Source organism: Choloepus didactylus, chromosome 3 (assembly GCF_015220235.1).
Source record: "Choloepus didactylus isolate mChoDid1 chromosome 3, mChoDid1.pri, whole genome shotgun sequence".
Lineage (NCBI taxonomy): Eukaryota > Metazoa > Chordata > Mammalia > Pilosa > Megalonychidae > Choloepus > Choloepus didactylus.
In genome coordinates, this window is record NC_051309.1 from 64,563,501 (window position 1) to 64,579,989 (window position 16,489).

The window sequence follows — 16,489 nt, forward strand, 5'->3', positions numbered from 1 at the left end:
ATAACCTTAATATCACCTCAAAATATGTAATACATCTTTTCATTTTTAGTCAATTGATATGAGTATTTTTTAAGTCTATGGGTTTTCTTTAAGTGGGAGGCGAACCACAAGCTTTAACAGTAATTATATTTTCTCAAACCACACTATGGCAATATTACCTCCTGAGAGGTGTTTAGCCCATCAGATCCATAGATTGCATCTGGCAATGAAAGAACCCTGTTTAGTCATGTTTAAAGTAACTTCAGAAACACAAATGTGGTTTATGGATTATAAAACCTATGCTTTTTTTTTTTTTTTTTTTTTGCCAATCAAGCAGTGATCTATGTGAAAGCAAGTCCGTCAATAAGAAACTAGTTTCACAGAACAATGGGGAAACTACCTCAATTCAGCTTGCTGATGCTGCCAATTCTGATTTTCTGATATTACTACCTCCCTGCCCATTATCTTTTGTGTTTCATTATATGGGAATTTGAAGCAGGTAGCCTCCCCAGCTCTACATAGACCAAGTTTAAGAAAGATCACTTGAATTCTCTACAAATAAATAAACTGGTGCAGAAGAATATGCAGTACTATCAGTTGCTACCAAGCTCTTGCATCAAGACGAAAGGGTGAGATTTTTTAACTCTCTTACATCATATTTGGTGTGCTTTCAGAGAGACTTAAGATCCCAAAGACTTTCACAGGAAGAGATTGTTCCCCCAAGTTTTATATGATCATATTAAAAAAAAAAATGGTGGAGAAAGGCATTAATTATGCATACATATCAATAAAATTATGTATATCTAACATGAATTCATTTAGTCCTATTTACACTAGCAAGGATTGAATTCCTGAACTTGAATTTTTTTTAATTTTTCTTATATATTTTAACATTGTTACCACCTTTGATGCCTCCAGTTTTTCAATTACCTGTTACATGCATGACCTTCTTATCTGTATATTTCTGATACATTAATCTGATTTCTCATTAAGAAGTAAATTTCTATCAGACACACTATACGTACACAACCTTTTTTGGCCTGCTGGAAGTAGAAGTTAGGACAGTGACCTAAACCAATTATTTCCACATTTTTATAGCATTGTACACTCTTGAATTTTTTTTCTCTTTTGAAGTTTAGTTCACATTATACTTTAAAGCACACTACCTAATAGATTTCATGTTTACTTTATTCAGAAACAGCTGGATTGTTGCTAAGCTTATGTTCCTAATTGATAATATCTGTGGAGAAATTTAAATTTTGTCAAAGAGTGTAAGTTGGAATCTCAAATTTTATGGCCATCTCTTTTTGTTTCTACTCTATTAAAATTAAAAATATGGGAGTTGAATAATAAATCACTAAGCTAAAATCATAATGACAAAAAAGGAACCAAATGAGAATAATTATCTTGAAGTAAAAGAAATCAGGGAAATGTATTCATCAGATGCAGATAATGGAAATATTTTTAATTGACTGGGGAAAATTCACAGTGACTCTAAATCAATTAAAATGTAGTTCATTATCTGTATTTTTAAAATCCCTATTAATCTACAAAATGTTAAAGTATCAATGAAAGGAACTTTAAGATTTAGGGATTTTTTTTTAATTTTTAAATTTTCTTAGATAATGCAATGAAACTTTTCATGATAGTGGAGATAAGCATATAAGGGAATTGGTAAGCTGAATTTCAGGCAATGTATTCAGTTCTTCTCTTACGTATGTTCAAATCCACTGACTAGTTTGCTTACTTTAAAAACTGACATTAAAAACATTAAAAGCTGACTTTCTGCATTATTCTCAGGACCAAAATAGGTAAAACAGTTTCTGGGCTGTCTAAAGATCAAGTTCAAACTGATTAATAATAATCACCTATTAATAGTGGAATAATTCATTTTTAGAAGTTGTCCATAAGCACTCTAGCAAAGTGATGCTGCTTGAAATATTTTTGAAAAAACATTACAGAGTTACAATCCATGTCAATTCACATTTAGAGAAAGGAAAAAGAACACAAACCCTAACTTGGTTTTGACTAAATCTGGAAATATTGGCACCAATGTCCTTTCTTCTCTAATAAGAATATATGAGATAAATAAACAGTATGTATAAGCTTCCCACTATTTTGTAGTACCATAGTATTAAGATTTAATTAGTTCATTTTTAGTAATTCATAATTATAACTCACTGTATGAATAATTGTTAGCATTCCTATTGATACTTTATATATATCTTATATCAGATTTCTACACCTCAATAAATCAGTTAGGAACATGGAAGCACAAAAGCAGATCAGCAACATTGCAAAATAGCCTAGGGCAGCATTTTTGTGCAAATGAGTTCTACTTGAGAAGCTTCTTTGAGCTCATAAAATAGATTCACTGAATTCCAACCATAAATTCAAATTTGTAATCAGCAAATATGTCCTCCTTATATCCTGAAAAATATTGCTAGATATCTAAATTTTTATTTGTAGCCTAGTAGAAATTAAAAAGTGTTGTTAGCAGTTTTGTTCTTGATTAGCCTTTAAAAAGACTTTTCCTTTTACTAAGTAACTCATATTATTTCCTCTTTGCTTTAAAACAGAAGTCAATCTTTACCTCCATAGTTACACACTCTGATCCCCTTTATTTACAGTTTACAGAGGAAAAAGGTTCTTTAAAGTATTGCAAACTCAGTGATTTTTGCACTGAAACAGGTAGTTAAGGCTTTAAAGATTCATTTCAAATACAGTTATGGCTATTCTTTCGTTTTTTAAAAAAAAAATCAATACTTCTTTAACATCTAGCGATTTTAAGTTATTCAAATGTCTAAGTTCAACTGTTTTGATGTTTCTTTCTCTTAAGATTATGTCAAACACACTTTTTCTCATCTGATAATTTATGGCCTATTAGAGTATGTCAAAGGTAAATGCAAAATATGATTTTTAAGAAGGTGTGTGAAAGGACTTTGATTTATGTCAAGAAGACAATGAAGACTATACAAGGAAGAACCTCTATTGGGATAAACAAGTCTTTTCAACTACAGTATGAACATAAGAAGAACAGAAACAAGTTGGTAAATTTATGGTGAGATAGCAGGACCTAATTAGAGTTGTGAAGAAAAAGTTTCCAGGAAAAAATAATGAAATGATTTAGAGTAATAAAAATCTTAACACTGTATCAAATGCTACTGATTTGTTGAAAAAAATAAAATTGGAATTTCCCATATTATAACCTGCTGATTCCACAGGAAGCATTTTTAACACTCTTTAGCTATTCCTTATCTAATTATTCCTTATCTCAAAGAAGCATCAATATTTTCTAAACATTTCTTAAATATAAGTACTTTTCCCTTAATTCACTGTCTCTGTCTAATCTGCTTACTCTATTGTATACCAACACAGTTAATGCTACTAGTGGCTTTGTACCCTTTAGAGCTTTATTATCTACCTAATAAACATTAAATTAATATTATATTGGAATGATAAACATTGTGCAAAGTAATTCATAACCAAGCACTATTCATATTACAAGATAAGTCATTATATATATGAATGTTACATTGAAACTGAACAAATAACTACACTGCTGAAAAAAGTATTCTCAATTTCTCCCTCTCTTCAATTATTGTACTCAATGCATAAAATTCTGCAGACAGTTGTACACATAGTGTGTTATCAAAGTACTCCATAATCTGAATGCTTCTAAAAGTATCCCAATACTTCCTTCATTCTAGAATGCTGTAAGAATGAGGTTGAAGGAGGAGGAGAGTAAATCATCTAATGATCTGATTTAGAAAAACATCATTCGGATCGAGTAATTTTGAAATGAGAATATTCCACTCTGTGATTTAAGGAAGAAGTCATTAAAGTTGTACAAGTAGTCAAAAATCAGAGTATTTTACATGTTAAAAGACTTAAGTTTGTCTCAGAGAAATGAATATGGAATGGTCCAAAATCACAGACTTTCATGTCACATTGGAAAGAAAATACGTTTAAAATCCAGGCCTAAAGTAGCTTTTTAAAATGCACTCCTTAGATTCTTCTGAAAGTATAACTGGCAAAATGAGCTTGGCTCCAATATGAAATATATCGATTGACCACCAAAGATGTTTTACAAAATTAAAAAATGTCAACTCTTTAAAAGTAGGTGAGGTCTTGGGAATGGAACTCAGGATACAGTGACTAGGACAGAGGATCCTCTTATTGTAACCACTGCCTAGTCCTCTAGATTATTATTTTGTGTCTTGAATTTCAAGTTGTCACAATGGCTGATGTTTGAATGATGTTATAAATTAAGAAAGAATAGAAAAAAACCTTTCAAGTTGGTTTTCATTCCTCATTTGAGAATAAAGAGTTCCTTTACCATCCTAAGTAATAAAAGGCAATATGTCTTGAAACAGCTGTGGACAATCAAAATGTGTTCAAAAACAAGTCTCATTTGTTTTTATGTTCTAACTTTGACATTTGCCTATGAACTATAAAATCAAAATTTGTAGAATCAGCTGAATTTTCCATCATTTGACTTCTGTTATTGGAGGTAGAAGGATCATTTGGAAGTTTTTCTATACTGTTTTCCCACTTGACAAGTAATTAAATCTCATTCAATATATATATATATATATATTTAAAAAATAATAGTTTATTTAAAAAAACTAACAGCTAATTGAGCTATTTCTCAATAAGAAAAATCCCTTTTTAGGAACAAGAATATAGATATTGCAGGCTTTGTTCTCTTAGCATTCTCATATATTTTCACATGACATTATTTTTATCATATACACTTACCTGATTTTAATCTATTGGCCTTTTTTCCCTTGTACAATCTTTTCATTCTCTTTTCCTTAAATGCTCTGTACAATCACATGTAAAGTCATGAGCTAAAACCTCAATAAAAAATATCAGTAAACAATAATGTGATGTCACTGTTGTTATATGGTAAAACCAAAACTTCAATTTTGTGACAATGCTTCAAACTAAAGTATAATAATTGAAATGGACTCCTATTATCTTTCGTTACCATCCCCACCGTTCCCACAGCCTGCCACACTCCTTTATGTTTTCAGAGAACTACTGCTACTACCTGAGGTGTCTGTAAGGCTATTTATCCTTCCCAGGAAGATGAGAAGTTAAATTAAGACCTTCCTTTTTGCCACTAAGCTTTACCACTTATGAGATAAAGTCAAATCTAGTCTTATGTCTGACACATGAGCTTATTTCTCCTCATCTCAGGATGGACCTCTGGTCCAAATGAGAGACCCAAGATCTGTGCTGAAATATGTCTCTCTTCTTCTGAAAAAGGACACAGTAAATGAATGTTGTGAGTCACAAAGATAGATGTTATATAATCACCATTCTGTAGTGTTGGAGAATTTCATTATTTAGTTTTCAGACTCTGAACATCAGTTAAATGAGAACAATTACAGCTGTATAAATATAATCCAGATGTTTCTCCTTTATAATATTGAAAATGCATTTTCATAAAAAAATAAGAAGGAAACAAAGGGAACCAGCAGCTCCTGAATGACTACCACATGCCTGGGACTTTGCATTGCCTTATTTACTCTTCATCATATTAATAATATGATGAAATGGATTTTCAATGTGATTTTATTGAGATATATTCACACACCATATAATACATCCAAAGTACACAATCAATGGCTCACAGTATCATCATATAGTTGTGTATTCATCACCACAATCAATTCTAGAACATTTTCATTACTCCCCCAAAAATAATAAAAATAAAAATAAATAAAAATAAAAAAGAACAACTGGAACATCCCATGCCTCTTATCCCCCCTATTATTTATATATTTTTTGTCTTTATTTTATTACTCATCTGCCCACATTCTGCTTCCAGGGAGTGTCAGTAGCAAGGTCTTCACAATCACATGGTCACATGATAAAAGCTACATAGTTATACAATTATCATCGAGAATCAAGGCTACTGCATTACAGTTCAACAGTTTCAGGTATTTCTTTCTAGCTGCTCTAATACACTACAAACTTCAAGGAATATCTATATAATGCATAAGAATAACCTCCAGAATGACTTCTCTACACTATTTCAAATCTCTTAGCCACTGAAACTTTATTTTGTTACATTTTTTTCCCCTTTTGGTCAAGAAGGCATTCTTAATGCCACAATGCCAGAGGTAGGCTCATCACTGGAAGTCATGTCCCACATTATCAGGGAGACTTATACCCCTGGGAGTCATGTCCCACTTAGTGGGGAGGATAGTGAGTTAATTTACAATGTTGGCTTAGAGAAACAGGCCACATCTGAGCAACAAAAGAGGTTCTCGGGGAGGGGGGGAGTGACTCTTAGGCAAAGTTATAAGTAGGCTTAGCTTCACCAATGGAGAGACAAGTTTCATGAGGGCAGGCCTCAGGATCGAGGCCTTGGCTTATTAAATTGGGAGCCCTTATTGCTTAAGAGAATAGCAGGAATTCCCCAAGTGGGGAAGTTTATTAGTTCCATGTTTTTCCCCACCCCCTAAGGGGACTTTGCAAATACTTTTTTTTATTTTCTGCCCAAAATATTCTGGATGTATTGGGGTATTACATTAGCCTTTATGAAATGGATTTTATCATACTCATTTTACAGAAGAAACAAATTCAGATTTCACAGTCACTGAGTTTGTGAGTTTTTTAAAACCATGTTCTACTTCTTACACCAAACCTTCAGTTAGGAAGTAATTAACCCACCCCCCCTTGCATTTAAATAAGGGGGACAAACCAGGCATTCAAGGAAACCTTGAAGAAACATGGACCTTGACTTCAGAGAACTCACAGTTTGTGTAAACTCTATTTTACGTGCAGTTAAGCACAATGTGGAAGAGGGAGAGAGAGAGAGAGAGAGACAGACAGACAGACAGACAGACAGACAGACAGACTTGCCAGAGCTGATTTTGATTTCTGGTTCTGCCACTTACCAATTCTACACCTGCAAACAAATTACTTAACCTTTCTAAGAAGAGACTTTCTCATCTCTAAAGTAAATACAATATCAATTTTGTAAAAGAAATAAATTTCTATAATGAACTAGGGACACATGAAATCCTCATCCATAAAATTTTTAAACAGTCTGAGTTAGTACTGAATAGACTTCCTGTTTGTGTGTGTTGTGGTTGTTTCTGATAGCCTTTTTATTTCTATTTGGTTAGATACTTAGAATTATTCTAAATCAGATTCTAGGTAAAGTTCCCTTTTGATCTGTATGATTGGTCCATTCCATTATCAGAGACAATATACTGTTTCTTACTTTTTATGTATGCAATTTTTCAAAATTCAATATTTACAGACAGTTTTATCAATAGTACACCTAGTGATCCAATACAGGATTTTGTAAACTGTATTCAGCAGGTTTCATCTGATGAAGAAAAGTGGCTCTTATTTTAAATATATTTGGGAAATGTGTTAAGCAAAGTAAAACAGGTTTTATTTTGTTTACTGCAGGATTTCACATAATGCACTGAAAAACTAGAAGAGGAAAATATATTGCGCTATTTTATTTATTGTGCTATTATCTAACTCTGAAATCTTCAAGAAAACTTAAGAGCAAATTCATTGAGAACTACTGACCCTTAGAATTCAATTTTTATGAAACACTGCTCAAAATATTTTTGTTACTAAGTATTTTATATGCCAATGAAATGTTGGAGGTGTGGCTCCTCCAATATTAATTGATTCTGTAAATCATTTAAAAAATGATGTTGTAAAGTATCTCCACAAATTGTCTGCTGCCAATCTTAAGGTAGTGAAAGAACAATTAACGAGATGAATGCTATCTTAAGAATTCTGCCCTAACCACAGAGTCTCTTTATTTTAATATAGCTGCCTATCTTCTAATATCAGATATCCATTTGACTACAGAGAGTGGAGACTAAAACTGTCTATACTCCATACTCACATTACTCATTTATAATGTGCATATGAATCATAAGGGAATCTTGTTAAAATGCAAATTTCAATTGGGATTAGTCTGGGATGGGTCTGAGGTTCTGTATTTCTAACAAGTTCTATGTGACTGCTCCATAGAATTTTCATTTTTGTGAAGTAAAATTGGTAATGTTTTTCCTATAATCTAAATTTTTAAATTAATATAATTTTATACAGTTGTAAACTATGTTCTTTAGTTTCCTTTCAGCTAAAGCAAATACTGTGAAAAGGATTGGCTTAAACAATGGAGATTTATTGGCTCACAGTTTTGAGGCTAGAAAAAGTCAAAATCAAGGCATCAAGGTAGACCTTTCTTCCTGATGACTGGAATTCTGGGGCTGCCTGTTGGTGGTCCTTGGTCCTCGGTTCCTCTGTCACGTGGCAGCCTTTCAGGCCTCTTCCTTCTCTTCCAGGTTCCACTGACCTTCCACTTCTTAATTACCATGGCTTTCTTTCTATCAGTATGAATTTCATTTTGCTTAAAGGGACTCTAGTAATAGGGTTAAGACACATCCTGACTGAGTTAAGCTACACCTTACCTGAAATGACCTCATCAAAAGGTCCCACTTACAATGGGTTCACACCCACAGGAATGGATTAAATTTAAGAACATGCTTTTCTGGGTACATACCTCCAAATCACCATACTATCTTTTCATAAATTGCCTAACAGGTTAATGAATGATAACTAGTAACATTTATTTTTAAAATTCAAATTGGAAGACTACTCAAGGACAAGGAGTCAGAATAAACTCAAATCACTGGGAAAACATAATAATTTGGGAGGTTACATTTTATTCACTTATTTTGCTAGGTGATGATTAAACTTATTTCTCCGTTTTCGAGTACTCATGTAAGGGTCAATAAAATAGATCAGTGGTAACCTGCCCTGGCTTCAGTTAGCATTAAACAAGTCCAAACCTCACCCCCTACAAATTAAATCAGAGTCTCTGGGGGTTGCATTCAGGTATAAGTAAATTTTAAAAGCTCCACAGGAGATGCACTGAGGAGCTGGGCTGAGAATCACAGAATTAATTGCTTAATAAATACTGGGTAAATATTTACATTAATGATATTTAAATATTCTTAAAATATTTATAAACATTTTTAAAGCAGGAAAGATGTATAGAGATGAAATAAAAAATTTCTTATTCCAAGATGAGTGTAGTTAATTGTCTAAATATGGTTTTCCTCCCAATTTATAAAAACAGATAATATTTTGTTGAATTAGAAACCAACTGGAATATTAAACCACTTTTTCATGATTGAATTCATAGACTAAAAGTTCCGGTTCAAAGTAGTTGGGTTCCCATTACCATTTCTGGGGTTCATGGATATTATCACAGCAGAAAGATGTCAGTTATTAATTTTAAAAGCCTTTTCAAGTTTTCCCTGGAAATTCAACTATATCTACTTGAAATTTACCACAGTGTCATCGTCTAAAAATCTGCTTTTTATAAAATTGAATTGCCTACAATTCCATAGATTGAAGCTCCAGATTGATGAAGGTTTTTAATTTTTTATCATTCAAATGTGTAATAATAATTCTAATTTCTTCAATATTAGCCCCCTTTGTGAAAAACTTCTGTAGGGTACCCAATTCAGATTCTTCTTATTTAGTTTTAGAAAACAGCTACTATTGATTCCTAAAAGTTGCTCTAAACAGGAAAGGCTTGGAGGACCCCATGGAAGGTAAGAGAGAACCCAGCAACAATTCAATCAATAAAATGACTTCCATTGGGTTCTCAAACTAACTAGTCTCTTCTAATGGTTAGGAATAATACATAGACATCATACTTCCAAACCACCTAAGCTACTTGAACTACTTAATCACATTTTACATGGTCCAGATTGTATCTGTGAAATAAAGGGATTAAACTACGTGATTTCAAGGGTCGTTTCAGGTCTGCAATTACGTGAATTTTCTTTGAACATAGAAAAGACTTTTGGCTTTTGGTGATGGATGAAGTCCAGAGAAATGGTTTTGTTGTAGTGGAGTGGCAAAGTGCAAAAACTTTCATACAGTGGCGTGGAAAATAGTTTTCATTCTAGTAACAACATGCGATCAACTGGTAATGCCTGTTTAGAGTACTGCCTCTGAAAGACTTCATCCAGGATTAGTAAGAAAGAATGCCATGATGGGTTATTTATGTCTGCTATGGCTAGGGGATAAGGACTACAAGGAGAAATGATCAACTTTGTGCAATTTATATGCCATCTCTGATATACAAGTTGTAAATGCAAATATCTGACACTTTTATTTTAGAAGATTCCAGTGCCCCAACTCCTTTTTTGGACAGCTGCTTCAGTTATGAAGTTATTTTCTTATGAAAGAAAATGTTTTACAAGGGAGCCTAATTACCTACACCACTCATTCCACTTCTACATGCTTACTTTATGTTACTTATTGGGCTAAATTTTGAACCATTTTCTTTTCTTTGACCTTATTTTTCAAACAGCCATGCTTAAGCTCTCTTCTTCTCTATCCAATCATCACCTCCATCCTACTACAGGCCTGACCAATCTCCCTCAGATTCGGGCTATGCCCCATCCAATCTCATTGCAATACAGGATTGCTTTTCTCATTTTTAATCTTTTCCTACTTATCAATCTTATTCTACTGTTCATTTTATAAGTTTAATCTTAAACTTAATCTGTCTCCTCTTTTATTTCTTTGTTCCCCCAAAATTCATTTATATGTAATTTGGGTTTTTTTGTTTGCCTTGTTTTTGCTCCATAAATCATCACTACCTTCTATCACTCAGTCTAGAGATTTAGTCATCAGCCTGTCTTTCCCACTCTCTCTCTTTATTCTCTCAATAGTCTCAGATCCACTTTGCCTAAGTCCTCAACATACTTTATTTTCTAGGTCACATTCATCCATTGCTCTGGACTTCTCCACCCATTGCCCAGAATCAAATGTCCTTTCTAGGCCCAGTGAAAATTTACAGAATTGCAGAGCTTGAAATGATTTAGTTAATGCCTTTGTTCACAAATAAGTAAACTAAGAACCAGATAGAACATGATTGCTCAAGGTCTCATATCTTATCCATAGTGGAAGTATTTCTTAGATCAGGGTTTCTGATTAGTAAATTTTCCATGACATTACTTTTTCATGTTTTCCTTGGCTAAACCCTGCTTCTACTGCAATATGTCTGCCACATGTGTGATCTAGTTTCTTCTATGTACAGTATTTTTCAGGATCTTTTGGTTTTAAGTAATAGAAACAAGCTTGCATAAGCTAAATGAATAAAAATCAAACTCATAGATAACATTCTTTAAAATTATTTTGAAATAATTTCAAACATACAGGAATTTTGCAAAAACAATGACTTGACTGCTCTTCTATAGCATTCTACAGGAGAGTACAATGAGCTGCCTTCTATACACCTGACAAGTTCTGATACAGTGAGTCTTTCAGGCCAACATCAGACAGATTGGGCCATATGTACATGCTCCCAGTATGTGCTCAAGGGTTAATCTGCTCCCTCTGGAACTGGGACCAGAAATCCACACTGGGCATGTGGGCCAGCTCTGCAGTGAGCAGATGAGGGGTGAAGGAGGGGCCAGCTAGTGCATAATGAGATCCTACTGCTTTTAAGTAGCCTTTTTTTTTGATTCGGTGCTTGCCCTATTACTGCAGTCCTTTAACTGTTTTCAAGAACTTTGAGAAAGATGTCTCTGCCCATTTGCTAGTTGTTCAAAAGTTATGTGGGGGCACAGAGCCCTGCAACATCTCACTCTGCCATCTTCTGTAAATAACTTTTAATCTAATTTATCAACTCACGTAATCTGGGAAGAAAGGGGTGAAGTCAGGGCTAATTGGAAACAAGGACAACAAGCACACTAAAGACTTTCTCTGTTATCTAATTTCTCTTTTTCCCTGTGTGCCAGCTTGATGATTTTTCTTACTGAGAGGCAGTATCTTATCACAGTGTGGTGTCCAGACTTTGTAGCTACAGCCTGAGTTCAAAGCCTGCTTCTTTCATTTTCTAGTCTTGTGATTTTGAGCAAGTTCCTTTCTGTACCTCAGTCTCCTCTTCTGAAAATGGGGATAAAATAATATCTACCTCATAGGGTTACTGTGATAATAGATTCTAAACCATGAGTCACTAAAGTGCTTAGAAAAGTGCCTGATAAATAACAAAAAAGTTCAAAATTGTTAGCTATTCTTACTGTTGAAGCAGGACAGCCTCTTTTTATAGCCAGATCTATATTTGGTAGCAACTTTGGGCTTTCAGTCAAATAGTTCCATGAGAATATGAAAGGGCCTTTTCCTACAACCCTCATTTAGAAATACTGCAAGGAAAGATTCAGACTTCCCAGGGGTGGTTCATAAACTTTTACATGGACCAACTGTGGCCAGGAGATTAGGGACCATGGCTGGCCCAGCCTGGGTTACTATTCATATCTCCAACTAGGGCAGCAAAGTCTTACTGGAAGCTGGTGGAGAAAGAAGCTGAGCAGATACAGCACTGTTAAAATCAGTTCCTACAATCCTTCGCCTGCCTAGTCCATTCAAGGAACTAGCTTTGTAAATAACACTTTTTTCATAACTAAATCATTCTTCACATCTGACTGACCTTAATTCTTTGTTAATTTCTACTCAGCTTTATTTCTATCTCACTGGTTTAATGCTAATCAAAAGCATCAATTTTAGTTATAATTCAATCAATATTATGAAGCTGCATATTTCCATTTGAATGCAATTAACTTCTATCCTATCCATCATATGCCCTAGTTGTAAATATTAGAAAATCAGAATTGAGAGTTTAGTTCTTCTAGACACTGTTTTCTCATATCAAAGTACTGATTTTCAGTCTGTAACTTTGAAGAGTTTTAATAGAGATGTACTACTTTTTCTAAACACATGTCCTTGAAAAGATAATTAAATTGGTTTTGAAGAAAACTCCTTTTCACAAAAAAAGGGTAGGAATGAAAATGCTATTAGTTTTAATCCAGGATTAGCAAGGGATACCAGAAAAGTGATTACTGTCTCCAAGCCTGAAGGCTTGTAACTGAGAGCTACATCTAAATAAAAGAACAAGTGTATTTAAGGGGATGCTGCCACCAGTTAGAAACGGTCCTTCAGATAAAATTGGTGGGACTTTCCCCAAGTGTACCTTGTACCCCAGCATTTTATTTGCACACAGATTGCTAGTCTCAGCTTCCAATGCACATTGAAGTTACTATTGGAAGGGGAAAAAAAAGTCAAAAAGTATATGCAACTCTAGTCAACAAAAAAGAATCCTAGCATTTTTTTCCCACTTTCACAAATATTTGAGGAAGGGTATACATGCAACATACACCCAGGTCCTCCGCATTCTTCAGGTCAAGGAAAAGACCCAACCTCTCATACAATACCGCAGGACTTCTAGTGCTAGCAAACAGAAAATCAGAAGTGAAAAACAGTTCTACATCTTCCCCTTCAGCTCAATGACACATGTGGATGTAGATTTGTGCTTTATCATCTAGTATCTTCAGCTTTATTCTAAGTGGAAGTGGTTTCTGAGATTTCATGAATAAACAAGCCAGAGGAAGTACTACTAAGTTTTCATTTTTCTTTTGAAGACTTTCCAAAAGTATTAAAAATTAGACAAAAATGAAAAATAATTGAGTGGTCTCATTTAAAAAATAGTGTGAAGTGTTCCAAAATTGAGACTCACAGACTTGGACAGACATCAAAAGAAATTACTTATTATTTCCAGTAGATTTAATTTAAAACAAGCTACAGAGGAGACCATCATAAGGTAATGATACAAATCTTTAATCAGAATAATTGCAGCCTAATTGTGATTTAATTACAGATAAGATTAAATTTTTCATTGTTTAAGAATAAAATTCAATTGGTGGTAATGCTCTATTGAAGGTTTGCTAGCTTTAAAACTTAGAGTTTGGTATCCTGGTACTTGATTTTAAAAAGAATGGAACCTGTGTCTATGTGTATAAGCTTTACCTTAAGGCAGCAGTATAATTTTGGTACTCTAAAATTTTGAGGGTGTTGGAATGATTGAGTATTTCCTGTCATCCTATATATCTGCTAATAATGTACACACTCAACATATACTTTCACTCTTCTCAGAGGACTATCAGCTACAAGAACAAAGCAAAATGCTGATGATTAAATCACACTTTTGGCTTATATAATTGCATGCCCACAGTGTTTCAAAACTCTTTCAAGAGAAGCGAGTGCTAAAAGCCTTATAACTCAAGACTATTGTAACCAAGCATATTGTGCTACAAATAAATCCTGATGTGACTGTTAGAGGAAATAGGTGCTGTAAAGACCATCCTTTAGAGGGAAAATAGAAACTGCCTATGCAAATAATAAAACTTTTTTGATTAAATGAGTTGAAGCTCAATGTCTCCAGTTTTAGAATGCTGCTCAGCAATTATGTCCCTATTGAAATTTAATTATCCCATTAGATATTTATTTACTACTATATATTAAATAATAGTACACCATTAAAGTCAGTGGACTAATAAATGCATAACTACTGCTAGACAAAAACAGCTTAGTTAAATAACTACTTCCAATTATCCCACTAACATTTAACACTATGCCCAGAATAATGCCTTTTCCAGAGTAGGCATCCAATAAATATTGTTTGAAATGAGAAGATAGATGACCTGACCTGTGTTTTATTTGGCTGCTATCTGATCTCTTTGTAATAAACCTTACAGTGATTCACTAAGATCTATAACTTGAACCCCAAGTTACATCAAGCAAACATGGAAGGAAAGTAACAGAGAAATGAAACTATGTAAAGTATCTCTTACAAGTATTTTTCTTCTTTTTTCTTCTCTTCTTCCTCCTCCTCCTCCTCCTCCACGTCCTCCTTCTCCTCCACTTCCTCCTCCTCCTCCAGCTCCTCTTCCTTTTTCTTCTTTTTTAAATGCCTTTTGTTAGATTTATTTGCTCTGCCAAAACTACCATAGCTTGGAAAAAGGTTTACTGTGTTAAAAACAGAGGCATTAAAGACTAGAGATAATGCCTTTAGATAGCTATTTCTGTTTTGTACTACTTCAAAAGAAGAGAAAATCTGACCTGAAAGTATGCTTCCCCAGTAAGTTTGTGTTTATATTACACCTCTTGTTTAAAGAGTTTAAAAAAAGTTATCATCCCTTCAAAATAATTTCTATCACACTGATATTTCTGCAGCAATGAAGCATAAGCAAGTCATTCTAAGACTTATGTCAATGTTTCTCAAAGTATTCTGAATAACACCTTTGTTTGAGATGTTATGGAGAGGTGGGCAGGGAAGTCCTATGGTCAAGTAATTTCAGAAAGACTGAATCAAAAAAATTTAAATAAGTTCCTTAGCTGTAGGACTCTCAAAAAGTTTCAGTGTTAACTTTCATTGTAAGTTTCCTCAAAGAAAGCATAAACCTAATATTTATCAACAGGATAAATGATGGGAAATTAAAGAAGGAAATCAAATTAGAAAGAACATTAAAGAACAACCCATTACCAAGTCCATGATCTATTGATTTCTAAATTCAATCTTCAGTCAGCAGGTTCTCAGTCTTTCTCTATTTTATAGTTAAGTGATGGACAGAAGTGGCAGAATAGACTCATTCTCTAGTGAATCTCCCATCATGTCCTAACTCTAAGACAGGGAGTGGGGAATAGATGTCTGCAGGAGTTGTCATAGTAAGGCTACACCATACTGGAACACAGCCACACCTGTTTTTTTTAGTGTCATCGATAGCTGCTTTTAAGTACAAGGGTAAAGTGGTATAGTTGCCACAGAGGCTGTGGGACCTACATGCCTAAAATATTTAGTGTCTGGCCCTTTACAGAACATGTATGACAAACTCTGGATTACTGGTTAGGAGTACATACTCCAGAACCAGACTGCCAAGCTTCAGAGTTTTGCTTATTTATCACTTTAGGCAAGTTACTGAGCCCTTCAGTGCCTTCATTTCCTCACTGACAAAACAAGAATAACTGTCATACCTACACCATAGAGTTGTTATGAAAACTAAATAAAAATTAATCTATGAAAAGCACTTAGAACTTGTGATACATATATGTGCCTGATACACATAAAGTGTATATAAATCAACTAGTGTTATTACTATAATTATTAATGAAAGCTTGATTTTATATTTAGGTTGCAATTTACCCAATGAGAGTTGGTATTTGCCATCCTTTCTTGAATCTAAAAGTGACCAATGCGATGTAGGTGGAAGTCATTGATGTTGCCTCCAGGAAGCCTCCTTAACGGTGGCTGCCTCAGCTGCTTAGTGTGCTCTTTGTTCCTTCTTCCCTTTCCTCCTTATTCTTGTCGGAAAATTACTTGAGAAGGTTAGAGCTTCAGTAGCAATCTTGGACACTAGGCAACCTTAAAAAAGAAAGTTACACTGCATAGATAGTGAACCCTAGGCTAAGCCATTGACTTTAATTAATAGTACAATTATAAAAATATGCTTTCATTAAAAATGTTCCACACCAATGCAAGGTGTTGGTGCTGGTGTAGTATATGAGAGTCCTGTATTTTATGCATGATTGTTCTGTAAACCCACAATTTCTCTAACAGAGAAAAAAAAGTAAAAAAGAAAAGAAAGCTCTTTGCTAAAGATGACAA